The sequence below is a fragment of the Diadema antillarum genome, unplaced genomic scaffold (assembly GCF_040938485.1).
Source record: "Diadema antillarum isolate AM-2024a unplaced genomic scaffold, OU_Dant_1.0 seq00000341_RagTag, whole genome shotgun sequence".
Classification (NCBI taxonomy): Eukaryota; Metazoa; Echinodermata; class Echinoidea; order Diadematoida; family Diadematidae; genus Diadema; species Diadema antillarum.
The window spans coordinates 939654-952933 of record NW_027271354.1 but is presented as its reverse complement, the minus strand read 5'-3'; the positions used below and the strand labels follow the sequence as shown (position 1 = coordinate 952933).

Below are 13280 nucleotides of genomic sequence, written 5' to 3'. Positions count from 1 at the left end.
AATATTTCTCAACCATGTCAATTGGCACAAGTGTTTAATGTGTGCACAGATGACAATACGTCTGTAGTCACAAATCAATTAACTTTCCATTGTTATTATGTTGCGTTAAGTATGACGTAAGGGTGATATGCTGTGATGTATTGTTCTTTATTTTTATCAAGGTGTCAGCAACAAATGGACATGCTGAGTTTGAGATCACATCCACTAGAGTGAGGGGGAGATAAAAAAAATGTCTTGACTGCGATGTGAATGCCCTTTCCAGCTCACAAGTAAGTGTCAACGATTTGAAATAAGGAATATCATCTCATGAATACAAACCGATTTATGCAAGGAAATCATATCCTAATCCACATACAAATGAGAGCATGATACAATCAAATATTTGTGTACAGGAATTACAGGTGTCAAGATGACTTCCATCCTACATAATTCATTTTCAGTAAGATATGGCTTTAGAGCATCAAAGATGGTAATAACAATGACATGATTAATGTATTACATGTAAGACAAATTAATGTTGACAGTGACCTGAAAATCCAAAATCTCATACTAAGGGATTCATGAGATCGTGATGATTAATTCTAATACATGATGAATTTGTTTGTTTTTTGTTGCAGTATGATTATCCTGTTTCACTCATAAAAATGATAACTTATTTAAGTTTTTGTTAATTGTATTTTCGACCAGAATTAGCACAAAGTGGACAAAATGGACCCTGCAAACCACAGCCAACTACGGACAAGAGAGAGAAAAAAAGAAAGAGACAGATGTCCTGACTACCAACTTCTAATCTGTGCATCCTGTACTCTATTTCGAAAGGAAATATGGGAGGTAAGCAATAATACATGTAAAATGTAAACCCCAAATATGTTGGAATATTTTGTCAAGCCTTTGACATCTTGACCAAATTTTTGACTGTCGATCGTTCATTGGGCAGAAAATTAACGCATGTTTTGCTAAATGAATGCAGTACTGCATATGCATGTAATCAATCACTCCAACAACGAAGATATACATGAATTAAAGCTGGTTATTTTTTTTTTTAGCCTCTGTCAAAGATGGTTGCAGGAGTTTTTATGTTGTTGCAGTCATCCATTCACACGCACATCTGTCCTATTCTCATCTTGCAATAACTTAACATTTACTCAGCAGATCATCTTCAACTTTGGTTTTATACAGAAGAGATGATTACCTGCTGAGCCTTGTACTACCAATAAAAGTAGCATTTTAGTTATTGTTGTGATTTTGCTGCTGATTGTAAATTACAGGGAAACCCTGATTTTTATTGACTGTAGAGCATTGCTACCATGACATTATATTTACCTTCGGATGGCAAAGTTACCATAACCTCTAAGCAATTTGACTTTGATCAGTTATGAGGGTATTGATGTGAAAGGTCACGGGGACATTATATGCACGAAAGTGTTGAATGTATCCAGTTGCAGTATCAGGCAAGCACTACCTTGAAATTCTTCTGAATGGAATAAAAAGCTTAATGGAAAGAATTGGATATGTGGATCATGAAAGTTTCCTACATTTTATATTTCATCGTGTACTCATGGTTAAATTGCTACAATTAGGATCTACTGTATAAAATAATATACTTTACAGTTTCAAGGAAACACTACATATAGAGGAAATCAAGTAACCGTATGTCTTTATTAGCGTATATGTCACTGTGTCTTCACCAGAGATTAAAATGCCCATGTCACTTTCCTCATCAAGTAAAGACAGATACACCATTCTTTCTCTCTCTCTCTCTCTCTGTCTCTCTCCAGAAACAACCCTGCCAGGCTATCCGGTCCGCATCCAGATTCCGTATGAAGGATGTCATCAGAACCTGAACTTACATGTGGAATGCTTCCATCTAAACTTCTCAAATATAATCACAATGTGCTTTCAGGACTATTATAGAAGTTGAATATATAAAAGACATGTGTATATATTAGAAATTTCTACTAATCCAGATTAAATGCTTCTTTTCTAATTTTTTTCTTCTTTTTTTTCCCTTAGTGATGATATCAAAATGTGCACAACACTACACTGTACTTGGCAAAGAGCATTTACAATATGATTTGATATAGATCTACAGTGTACTTCCAATTTTGATGGCAGCATTAAAGGGATGAGGGATGGTCTACTTTTGGTTGAGATGGGGGCTGAGATGCAGATTTTGTAAAATAATGAGAACCCTGTTATGAAATATTAAAGAGTAAACAATACCAAGAGGAATTCCAAATTTATTTGTTAAAAATTGGTTTTGAAAAGGCTGAGATGTACCAAAACAAAGAGGTCCTAATAAAGGTGGCACCCACTTCTAATTATTATCATTCTGTGTCACTTTAAAAAAAAAAAATCTCGGCCGTTTCAAAACCAAGAACTTTAATCAAACAAACTTCAAATTACTCTAAGAATTTGATGCTCTTTCATATTTTATAAGTTGTTTTTATTTGCTTGCAAAAGTTAAAGTCAGAATCTCCATCTCAACCAAAACTATACCATGCCTTCGAGACTCAGAGTTACAAGCCGCATACTAGTAGTTCATGGAAATTGATCCTGTTATTTCCTTTGAAGCCCAAACGCCAACTTTTTAATCCTGTCAGATTGGAATGTCTTTTGTTTTTGTTTTTATGGGAGGGGGCAACAAAAGGGAAGTGAACTTTGCCTTTCTTCATCAGATGGAGGAAAATATGTGACATGTTAGAAAAAAAAAAATGCACGTTGAAGTGCTTAAAAAGAGAAAATTTCACAAAGTAACAGTTGGTGAATCTGAAGGGAAATATCATAGAGCATGTTTTTTTCTTTTCTAGTTTAAGATATGAAAGAATAGTATGTAGCTTAAAGGAACGAACATAAGTAAAATGTTTCAATCCAAACGCCAAGTACAAGAAGTAGTGAAAAGAAAATTTACTGGTCAAGATGTATGTTTTGCCAGGTTTCTTTCACATGTGCCATAATTGTCATGATATTGGTAATACTGTAATATATGTTAGCTATTCAGGGCCCCAGCAATGTATTCTGGTACTTGGAATAAGGGAAAGTATTAGAGGGAAACAGTACCCATGCATTTTGGAGAGGTGATTTTTTTTTTCTTCACTGAGAGACGAGTATTCAGTACAGATATCTTATCACACTGGTCTGCAGAACACAAAAATAATATCAGACTAAAAGTAGATTTTTAAAAATTTGGCAGTCACCATTCTAATTTCGTTGTACATTGACGAAAGTTCAATGCAGCAGCGTACAGTCATAATTAGCTAGGATATGTAACCACAAATTGTTAAAAAGATAGAGATATTGAAATATTGCTTAAAGAGACGTTTGTGATGCAGGACACATTATAGTACATGTATATGTTACATTTAAAAAAAATGAGGCTATCAATGCAGTTAATGTAGTCAGCGCAATTTGTATTGTTTTTCAAACTCTTTGGATGTATGTCACAGAGATTTGTTCATGAAAGACATTTTCACTGAGGACTCATTCTTTTCTAATGCTTTTAATCATTTAAGAAGATTGCTTTCAGATGGATTTTTTGGTTTGTTTTTAGATGTCCACAAATGGAGACTGAGGTTCTTTACCTTTCAAAACGAAATACTGTTTAAGAGAAATAATTATATATATTTTGCAGGATTCAAGCATGTTCTTACTGTGTATGGTATTCTAATCAGCATTTTGGTAACCAGCAACATAGATGTCAAGTGCTGCTATTCTAGTAAATGTACGCTAATGGCAAATCATTGCTTTAAAAAAGAGAAATTGCCTCGTTTACTGTTTACTGTATTTCATTCGTGAACGCTGTTTGAGACGGTGGTTGCGGGCGTGTGCACATTGTGTAGTACGTTTTGTTGGTTGACTGGGAATTTAGAGTGTTGGTGATAACTGAAATGATTTTTTTTTCTCACAAATTTGTGATAATATAGAAAAAAAAATCGAATTGCAAACAAACAAGTTGTTACATGTCTGCTCCAAGGACATAGAACTTGGCCAAGGATTAATATAATCTGCAATATAGACTCGATGATATACTAGTAACCGACTTAATGATGGGAAGGGAAATGAGGCTGTTATTGCATTGTACGCATTTCACTTCTACTTCCTTTTTACTTCTTGTCTTCTCTTTTGAGGGTGATATTTGCCTTACTTTTTCACACAAATCCGGGATACATAATAACATTTTTATGTCGCCGACTAAGTGTGCGTTCCAAACAACGTTCATGTAAACAATCAACCATCACAAAAGAAACATTTAGTATAAGTCTCCTGCGGGAGAATAAATCAAAATAAAATGCAAACACCTCGCCTTAGAACATTACAAAAGTAAAAGTGATTTCGTGCCTATCCCTTGCAGGGCTCCGTTTCAGGGCCTGAGAATGCAAACTATATAGCATTATGAATTACAAAGCATTCTCGGGGGAAGGGGTGAGTATGCAGGATGGGAGATTTGGTATCGTAATTTTTCCCAGTAACACGTGATTTGTTATCACGGTTTCCATGACAACCATTTCCGAACATAGTAAACAATTTATATATAACTCTTAGGTTTCATTGTTAAACATAGATTAGTTAGATTGATACATTTTTCACACACACACACAAAATGTCTCAACACTTTCGTACGTTTTACAATTATGAATATTTGAAATTTTCAGGGAGTGACCTAATGATGATCAGTTGCCATGGTAACAACACTACTGATTTCATTTTATTTATTTATTTTTTTTTTGGGGGGGGGGGGGAAGAAGCACATTTCAATCATATCAAGGTGCCACAAAGGGTTTTGCAGTCAGCTATCCAACCTGTCCATTGACTTCGCCAATTATGTGAGATAAATACCTACACGCACTATACCATGTACAATATATATGGGCTTACGCTATACATTCAATTTTTCATTCAAAATGCGCGTCCGGTAAAAATACATCGTCCCATTTAGGATAACATAAAACGAGTTATCTTTCGCCTTATCTTGTAATTTCTTTGCTGCATAAGATATCAGAATATATATTATATTTCGGAAAAATAAAAACTTTTGAATAGATTGATTTAGGTAGTTTAAAAAAACTTTGAAATATTGGTAGATTTTACAAAGTACAATTTTGAGTAAATCAAGTTTTTATGTTTCATTGCGCCATATATGTGCGTGTAAAAATTCTACATTCAAATGCATATTAGTCAGGTTCTAAACTTGAAATGGAAGATAACACATTTCTAGTTTGAAAGATACTTATCAACTATTACTTATTTCGGTAAAAAAATAAAAATCGTGATTTTTGACATTCTTTCAAATTTTGTGCTTAAAAAGGCATTTTTCGGCAAAAACGCGCTTGACATCCGGCCGTACGCTAAACTTGAGTATTTTTGCAAGACTTTCAGCTGGAAAACTTAGCATTAACAAATTTTGCCGTCCAAAGTAAAAAAAATCGTTTTGGCTGGCCTACTATGATATTTTGCTTTATAAGTTAAGCCATTACGGCATTCGTGGGACAGCTCAAGATTGGTTTAAAGACTACCTTACTAATAGAAAGCAATATGTTTATGTAAATGGATATAAGTCTCTCTTGAAAACAACTTCTTGTGGTGTCCCTCAGGGTTCCCTACTTGGCCCGTTATTATTTATCTTGTACATAAACGACCTCCAAAATTCGTCCCAGATTCTTTCTTTCATATGCTTTGCTGATGACACAAATTTATTTCTTTCACATCGTAACTCAAACATGCTTATACATATGTTAAACAATGAACTGAAACTTGTTCAGTCCTGGATCCACGCAAATAAGTTGTCACTAAATATTGATAAGACGCATTATATGCTGTTCAGCAATTCTCTGAACTCTGTTTCTGATTATGTTAAGATTAATGGTATCAATTTAAACCAGGTAGATAGTATCAAGTTTCTGGGACTTTACATTGATAGTGATCTATCCTGGAAAACCCATATTAACTATTAAGTAAAATTTTGTCCAGAAACATTGGAATTTTAAATAAGCTGAAATATAATTTCCCCATACATATATTACAAATTATATATTCAACAATGATTTCCCCTTACCTCAACTATTGAATTCTAGCATGGGGTAATTCGTCCAAATTTTTGCTTGATTCGCTTTTCCTTCTTCAAAAACGCGCCATCAGAATTATCAATAACGCCGGATATTTATCTCATACAAATGAATTTTTTCACAAGAATAAAATTTTGAAATTGATTGATTTGTTTGATTACAATCTAGGTATTTTCATGTATAAATACTCCACGAATGATCTTCCTGATGTTTTTCTTCACATGTTGAAAAGAAACTACTCAGTTCACAATTATCCCACCCGCCAAAGGGACGCTTATCACCTTCCACGTACTCGCACAATTTTCGCGATGAAAACAATCATGTATGCGGGACCGAAATACTGGAACGACCTCCCCCCTGAACTCAAAGGTTGTTTATCACTATCATCCTTCAAATGCAAATTAAGACAGTATTTATTGAATAATTACGCTACATCAGCTCATTGAAATTCTGTTTTGTGCTGTCCTGGACTATCCCGTTATACTGTACTCCAGGGTTGTTGTCATGTTAAACCAGACTTTAAGAGCCCAGCTGTTTGCGCCCTTAAATTCTATCACCGTGTTTATGTATATTTTTCCTTCTTTAAAGATAGCTGGGATGAGGAAACAGCTGGTATTTCACATTCTCACTGCATTGCAACTGGTTGTTGAATGTCTTTTTTTTTCCTGGATTTGCAGGTGCATGTGTTCCCTTCTTAATACACGCAATGTACACATTTCTAATACCGTCTAGACGGTATCATTAAAGTCATATTGTATTGCCAGAACGACAATGGTTCATCCGCCTATATACAGCATGTGGCTTTTCCGACCCCTAACCTGCACTAGAGAAGAATTTGCTATATAACTGTATATTTGTACTTTTTTATTTTGTTTTTCTCTTATGTTCCGGTCATTGTCGTACCCGTGCTCCCCTTCTCAATCTTAAACTCGTTTTTAACCGGGACCTACGCTCAACAAGCTCGCTTTTAAGTAGGTTCCTTCATATTTCTTCAGCATTCATTCACAGATTCCAAACTTAACAGATCGACCACTATTATGTTTTACATATTTGCAATATTCTATGTATGTCATGTATTTCATTTAATATTGTTATATTTGATGTAACTTTTTCATCGAGAAATATGAAAATAAATTGAAATTGAAATTGAAATAATACCACTAGTGCTCTTTTTGCGTCTCTTTCAAGTGACTCACGCAATTGATGATCACTCTTATTTAACTTTTATTTTTTGTACTTTTCCAAGGCCTTCGACAAATTTATTAATGATATTTTACTCCACAAGTTATCACATTAAGGATTACGTTGGAGGCATTGAATAGGTTCAAGAGTTATGTCGTTGATAGACAGTTTGATACGATTAATTAGATGATAACCCATTAATTTGAGTATTCAAAATCGGTTCCCGGAGAAGTCTGTTAGGGCCGTTATTATTTGTGTCAAAATTTATATCAATGATTTTTTTCAGGTATCTGAAGTACTTTTCTTCATACATTTGCCGATGATGCCAATGTATTTTTTTAAACTCATAATGACTGAGTTGGCTCATTAGCTCAGTAGCGCGTCAGGCGCACGATCCTAAGAATCCCGGTTCCATATCCGGGTCCCATTGAACAATGTTGTGTGTAACCATACCGTCCCCTAAGAGGCAAAACACTCCGTCCCTCGGATAGGACATAAAATGGAGGTCCCGTGTGTGAGAGATTCACACAACTCATGAACGTACAAAATCCCACTGTATTTATTCATCGCAAAGAGCAGTGTGTTTAACCCGGTGAAGTGGTGTCGTCTTACATCCAACTGGAACCTATGGATAGCCCATATTCAGCTGTAATAGCTGGTATTGCAGCTGAATATGGGCTATCCAGCCATGTTCTTAGATGAATGAAACAAATAAATATTCATATTCTTGTTCAAAAAGTTAATAGCGAACTGAAAAAAGTAAAGTTAGACACAGAGGTAAAGATGTTATCGTTTTAATGGTCAACAAACGACATGCATAGTTTTTATTATTGGCACTCTAAGTACAAATATAGTCTTGGATAATTATCTTTTATAGAATAGTATTATATTTGAAATACTTTGGTGTCGTTGTAGATGATAAACTTTCCGTAATCGTCCATCATTCTGGCTGACTGTATAAGTTACTTATAATCTTTTGTCAGGTTAACCCGTTCATCGCCAATAAGCAATGGTCTTTCATGAAGCCATGAAAATCTTTATGAGCATATTTACATCCAATAGCAAAACGTGTATTAAACACCAAAAATAATAAATTCATAATGCCTATTTTGCTTTGCGTCCATGACCAGATGACGCCAGTGCAGAGTGAGGCGGACATCTACGTATCCAAAGCGCCCGAAGAGTTCCCTACCTTTTCCAGCCTGGGCTGGATATCCTACGAATGGGGCTTGGAGGCACTGACCATCAACAGCTGGGACCCAGAGTATCAGATCGGCAGCTACTACACCGGCATCTATGGATATTGCTCCAACCGTACTGGGTCTGACGTCACCCGTAAGTGAGAAGGTCGACTCGTCCGTTGATTAGTAAATAACTGAGGGTAAAAAATCAGTTCATCGTATGATTGTATATGCTTTAACTTACAATAATATATTGATGATTTTTATTTCGTCATCAAATCTGGCTTAACGTAATTAGATGGACATGGAGTTAACTGATATATCTAATAATTCAATGCTCCTGGACGGAAAACGTACAACTTGTTATTGCCTTTGTCAACGTGACCGTAACCATTTTAATTCTCCTTCAACAGGGTCTCAGCAGCCGACCGAGTGGGCCCAATGGAATTCTCCAACATCAGAGTCTCAGCAACTGACAGAGTGGGCTCAATGGAAAGCTGCTACAACAGATGCTCAGCAACTGACTGAGTGGGCCCAATGGAAAATTCCTACTGCAGGGGCTCAGCGAATGAAAGAATGGGCCCAATGGAAAACTCCTACTGCGGAGGATCAGCAACTGACTGAGTGGGCCCAATGGAAAACTCCTGCAGCGGCTCGTCAGCAATTAACAGAGTGGGCCCAATGGAAATCTCCTAATGCAGGGGCTCAGCAACTGACAGAGTGGGCTCAATGGAAAGCTCCTACAACAGATGCTCAGCAACTGACTGAGTGGGCCCAATGGAAAATTCCTACTGCAGGGGCTCAGCGAATGAAAGAATGGGCCCAATGGAAAACTCCTACTGCGGAGGATCAGCAACTGACTGAGTGGGCCCAATGGAAAACTCCTGCAGCGGCTCGTCAGCAATTAACAGAGTGGGCCCAATGGAAATCTCCTAATGCAGGGGCTCAGCAACTGACAGAGTGGGCTCAATGGAAAGCTCCTACAACAGATGCTCAGCAACTGACTGAGTGGGCCCAATGGAAAATTCCTACTGCAGGGTCTCAGCAAGTGAAAAAGTGGGCCCAATGGAAAACTCCTACTGCAGGGGATCAGCAACAGACTGAGTGGGCCCAATGGAAAACTCCTGCAACGGCTCGTCAGCAATTAACCGAGTGGGCCCAATGGAAACCTCCCACAGCAGGGCCTCAGCAACTGACTGAGTGGGCAAAATGGAATTTTCCAACAACAGGGTCTCAGAAACCGACAGACTGGGTTCAATGGAAAAACCGTAGAACAAGGGTTCAGCAACTTATCCAATGGGGCCATTTTGATTCTCCTTCAACAGGGTCTCAGCAGCCGACTGAGTGGGCCCAATGGAAAACTCCTGCAGCGGCTCATCAGCAATTAACCGAGTGGGCCCAATGGAAATCTCCTACTGCAGGGGCTCAGCAACTGACAGAGTGGGCTCAATGGAAAGCTCCTACAACAGAAGCTCAGCAACTGACTGAGTGGGGCCAATGGAAAATTCCTACTGCAGGGTCTCAGCAAGTGAAAGAGTGGGCCCAATGGAAAACTCCTACTGCGGGGGATCAGCAACTGACTGAGTGGGGCCAATGGAAAATTCCTACTGCAGGGTCTCAGCAAGTGAAAGAGTGGGCCCAATGGAAAACTCCTGCTGCAGGGGATCAGCAACAGACTGAGTGGGCCCAATGGAAAACTCCTGCAACGGCTCGTCAGCAATTAACCGAGTGGGCCCAATGGAAATCTCCTACGGCAGGGGCTCAGCAACTGACAGAGTGGGCTCAATGGAAAGCTCCTACAACAGATGCTCAGCAAATGACTGAGTGGGCCCAATGGAAACCTCCCACAGCAGGGCCTCAGCAACTGACTGAGTGGGCAAAATGGAATTTTCCAACAACAGGGTCTCAGAAACCGACAGACTGGGTTCAATGGAAAAACCGTAGAACAAGGGTTCAGCAACTTATCCAATGGGGCCATTTTGATTCTCCTTCAACAGGGTCTCAGCAGCCGACTGAGTGGGCCCAATGGAAAACTCCTGCAGCGGCTCATCAGCAATTAACCGAGTGGGCCCAATGGAAATCTCCTACTGCAGGGGCTCAGCAACTGACAGAGTGGGCTCAATGGAAAGCTCCTACAACAGATGCTCAGCAACTGACTGAGTGGGGCCAATGGAAAATTCCTACTGCAGGGTCTCAGCAAGTGAAAGAGTGGGCCCAATGGAAAACTCCTACTGCGGGGGATCAGCAACTGACTGAGTGGGCCCAATGGAATTCTCCAACATCAGAGTCTCAGGAACTGACAGAGTGGGCTCAATGGGATTCTCCTACAACAGATGCTCAGCAACTGACTGAGTGGGCCCAATGGAAAACTCCTACAGCAGGGGCTCAGCAACTTACCGAGTGGACCCAATGGAAAACTCCTGCAACAGACGCTCAGCAACTTACTGAGTGGGCCCAATGGAAAACTCCTGCACCGGCTCGTCAGCAATTAACCGAGCAGGCCCAATGGAAATCTCCTACTGCAGGGGCTCAGCAACGGACAGAGTGGGCTCAATGGAAAGCTCCTACAACAGATGCTCAGCAACTGACTGAGTGGGCCCAATGGAAAACTCCTACTGCAGAGGATCAGCAAGTGAAAGAGTGGGCCGAATGGAAAACTCCTGCAGCGGCTCATCAGCAATTAACCGAGTGGGCCCAATGGAAATCTCCTACGGCAGGGGCTCAGCAACTGACAGAGTGGGCTCAATGGAAAGCTCCTACAACAGATGCTCAGCAACTGACTGAGTGGGCCCAATGGAAAACTCCTACTGCAGAGGATCAGCAACTGACTGAGTGGGCCGAATGGAAAACTCCTGCAGCGGCTCATCAGCAATTAACCGAGTGGGCCCAATGGAAATCTCCTACGGCAGGGGCTCAGCAACTGACAGAGTGGGCTCAATGGAAAGCTCCTACAACAGATGCTCAGCAAATGACTGAGTGGGCCCAATGGAAAACTCCTACTGCAGGGGATCAGCAACTTACTGAGTGGGCCCAATGGAATTCTCCAACATCAGAGTCTCAGCAACTGACAGAGTGGGCTCAATGGAAAGCTGCAACAACAGATGCTCAGCAACTGACTGAGTGGGCCCAATGGAAAATTCCTACAGCAGGGGCTCAGCAACTTGCCGAGTGGACCCAATGGAAATCTCCTACAACAGACGCTCAGCAACTTAATGAGTGGGCCCAATGGAAAACTCCTGCAGCGGCTCGTCAGCAATTAACAGAGTGGGCCCAATGGAAATCTCCTACTGCAGGGGCTCAGCAACTGACAGAGTGGGCTCAATGGAAAGCTCCTACAACAGATGCTCAGCAACTGACTGAGTGGGCCCAATGGAAAATTCCTACTGCAGGGTCTCAGCAAGTGAAAGAGTGGGCCCAATGGAAAACTCCTACTGCAGGGGATCAGCAACTGACTGAGTGGGCCCAATGGAAAACTCCTGCCACGGCTCGTCAGCAATTAACCGAGTGGGCCCAATGGAAATCTCCTACTGCAAGGGCTCAGGAACTGACAGAGTGGGCTCAATGGAAAGCTCCTACAACAGATGCTCAGCAACTGACTGAGTGGGCAAAATGGAATTTTCCAACAACAGGGTCTCAGAAACCGACAGACTGGGTTCAATGGAAAAACCGTAGAACAAGGGTTCAGCAACTTATCCAATGGGGCCATTTTAATTCTCCTTCAACAGGGTCTCAGCAGCCGATCGAGTGGGCCCAATGGAATTCTCCAACATCAGAGTCTCAGCAACTGACAGAGTGGGCTCAATGGAAAGCTCCTACAACAGATGCTCAGCAACTGACTGAGTGGGCCCAATGGAAAACTCCTACAGCAGGGCCTCAGCAACTGACTGAGTGGACCCAATGGAAATCTACAACAGACGCTCAGCAACTTACAGAGTGGGCCCAATGGAAAGCTCCTACTGCAGGGGCTCAGGAACTGACAGAGTGGGCTCAATGGAAAACTCCTACAGCAGGGGCTCAGCAACTTACTGAGTGGGCCCAATGGAAATCTCCTCAAACAGATGCTGAGCAACTGACTGAGTGGGCCAAATGGAAAACTCCTACAGCAAGGGCTCAACAACTGACAGAGTGGGCCCAATGGAAAACTCCTCACACAGGGGCTCAACAAATTACTGGGTGGACACAATGGACAAACCCCGAAACAGAGGCTCAGCAAATGACCGAATGGGCTCAATGGAAATCTCCTACTGCAGGGGCTCAGCAACTGACCGAATGGGCTCAATGGAATTCACCTGCCACAGAGGCTCATCAACTGACCGAGTGGGCCCAATGGAATTCTCCAACATCAGAGTCTCAGCAACTGACAGAGTGGGCTCAATGGAAAGCTGCTACAACAGATGCTCAGCAACTGACTGAGTGGGCCCAATGGAAAACTCCTACAGCAGGGCCTCAGCAACTGACTGAGTGGACCCAATGGAAATCTACAACAGACGCTCAGCAACTTACAGAGTGGGCCTAATGGAAAGCTCCTACTGCAGGGGCTCAGGAACTGACAGAGTGGGCTCAATGGAAAACTCCTACAGCAGGGGCTCAGCAACTTACTGAGTGGGCCCAATGGAAATCTCCTCAAACAGATGCTGAGCAACTGACTGAGTGGGCCAAATGGAAAACTCCTACAGCAAGGGCTCAACAACTGACAGAGTGGGCCCAATGGAAAACTCCTCACACAGAGGCTCAACAAATTACTGGGTGGACACAATGGACAAACCCCGAAACAGAGGCTCAGCAAATGACCGAATGGGCTCAATGGAAATCTCCTACTGCAGGGGCTCAGCAACTGACCGAATGGGCTCAATGG

General features: G+C 40.8%; 1 long non-coding RNA gene across 1 annotated transcript; it reads left to right on the top strand.

The window, feature by feature from the left end:
* The first annotated feature begins 230 nt into the window (after nucleotides 1-230).
* Nucleotides 231-1897, top strand: LOC139730881 (uncharacterized). Its single transcript, XR_011710947.1, has 3 exons — nucleotides 231-269; nucleotides 688-831; nucleotides 1779-1897. It is a non-coding gene; the product is annotated as an uncharacterized lncRNA (long non-coding RNA).
* Nucleotides 1898-13280: the final 11383 nt, after the last annotated feature.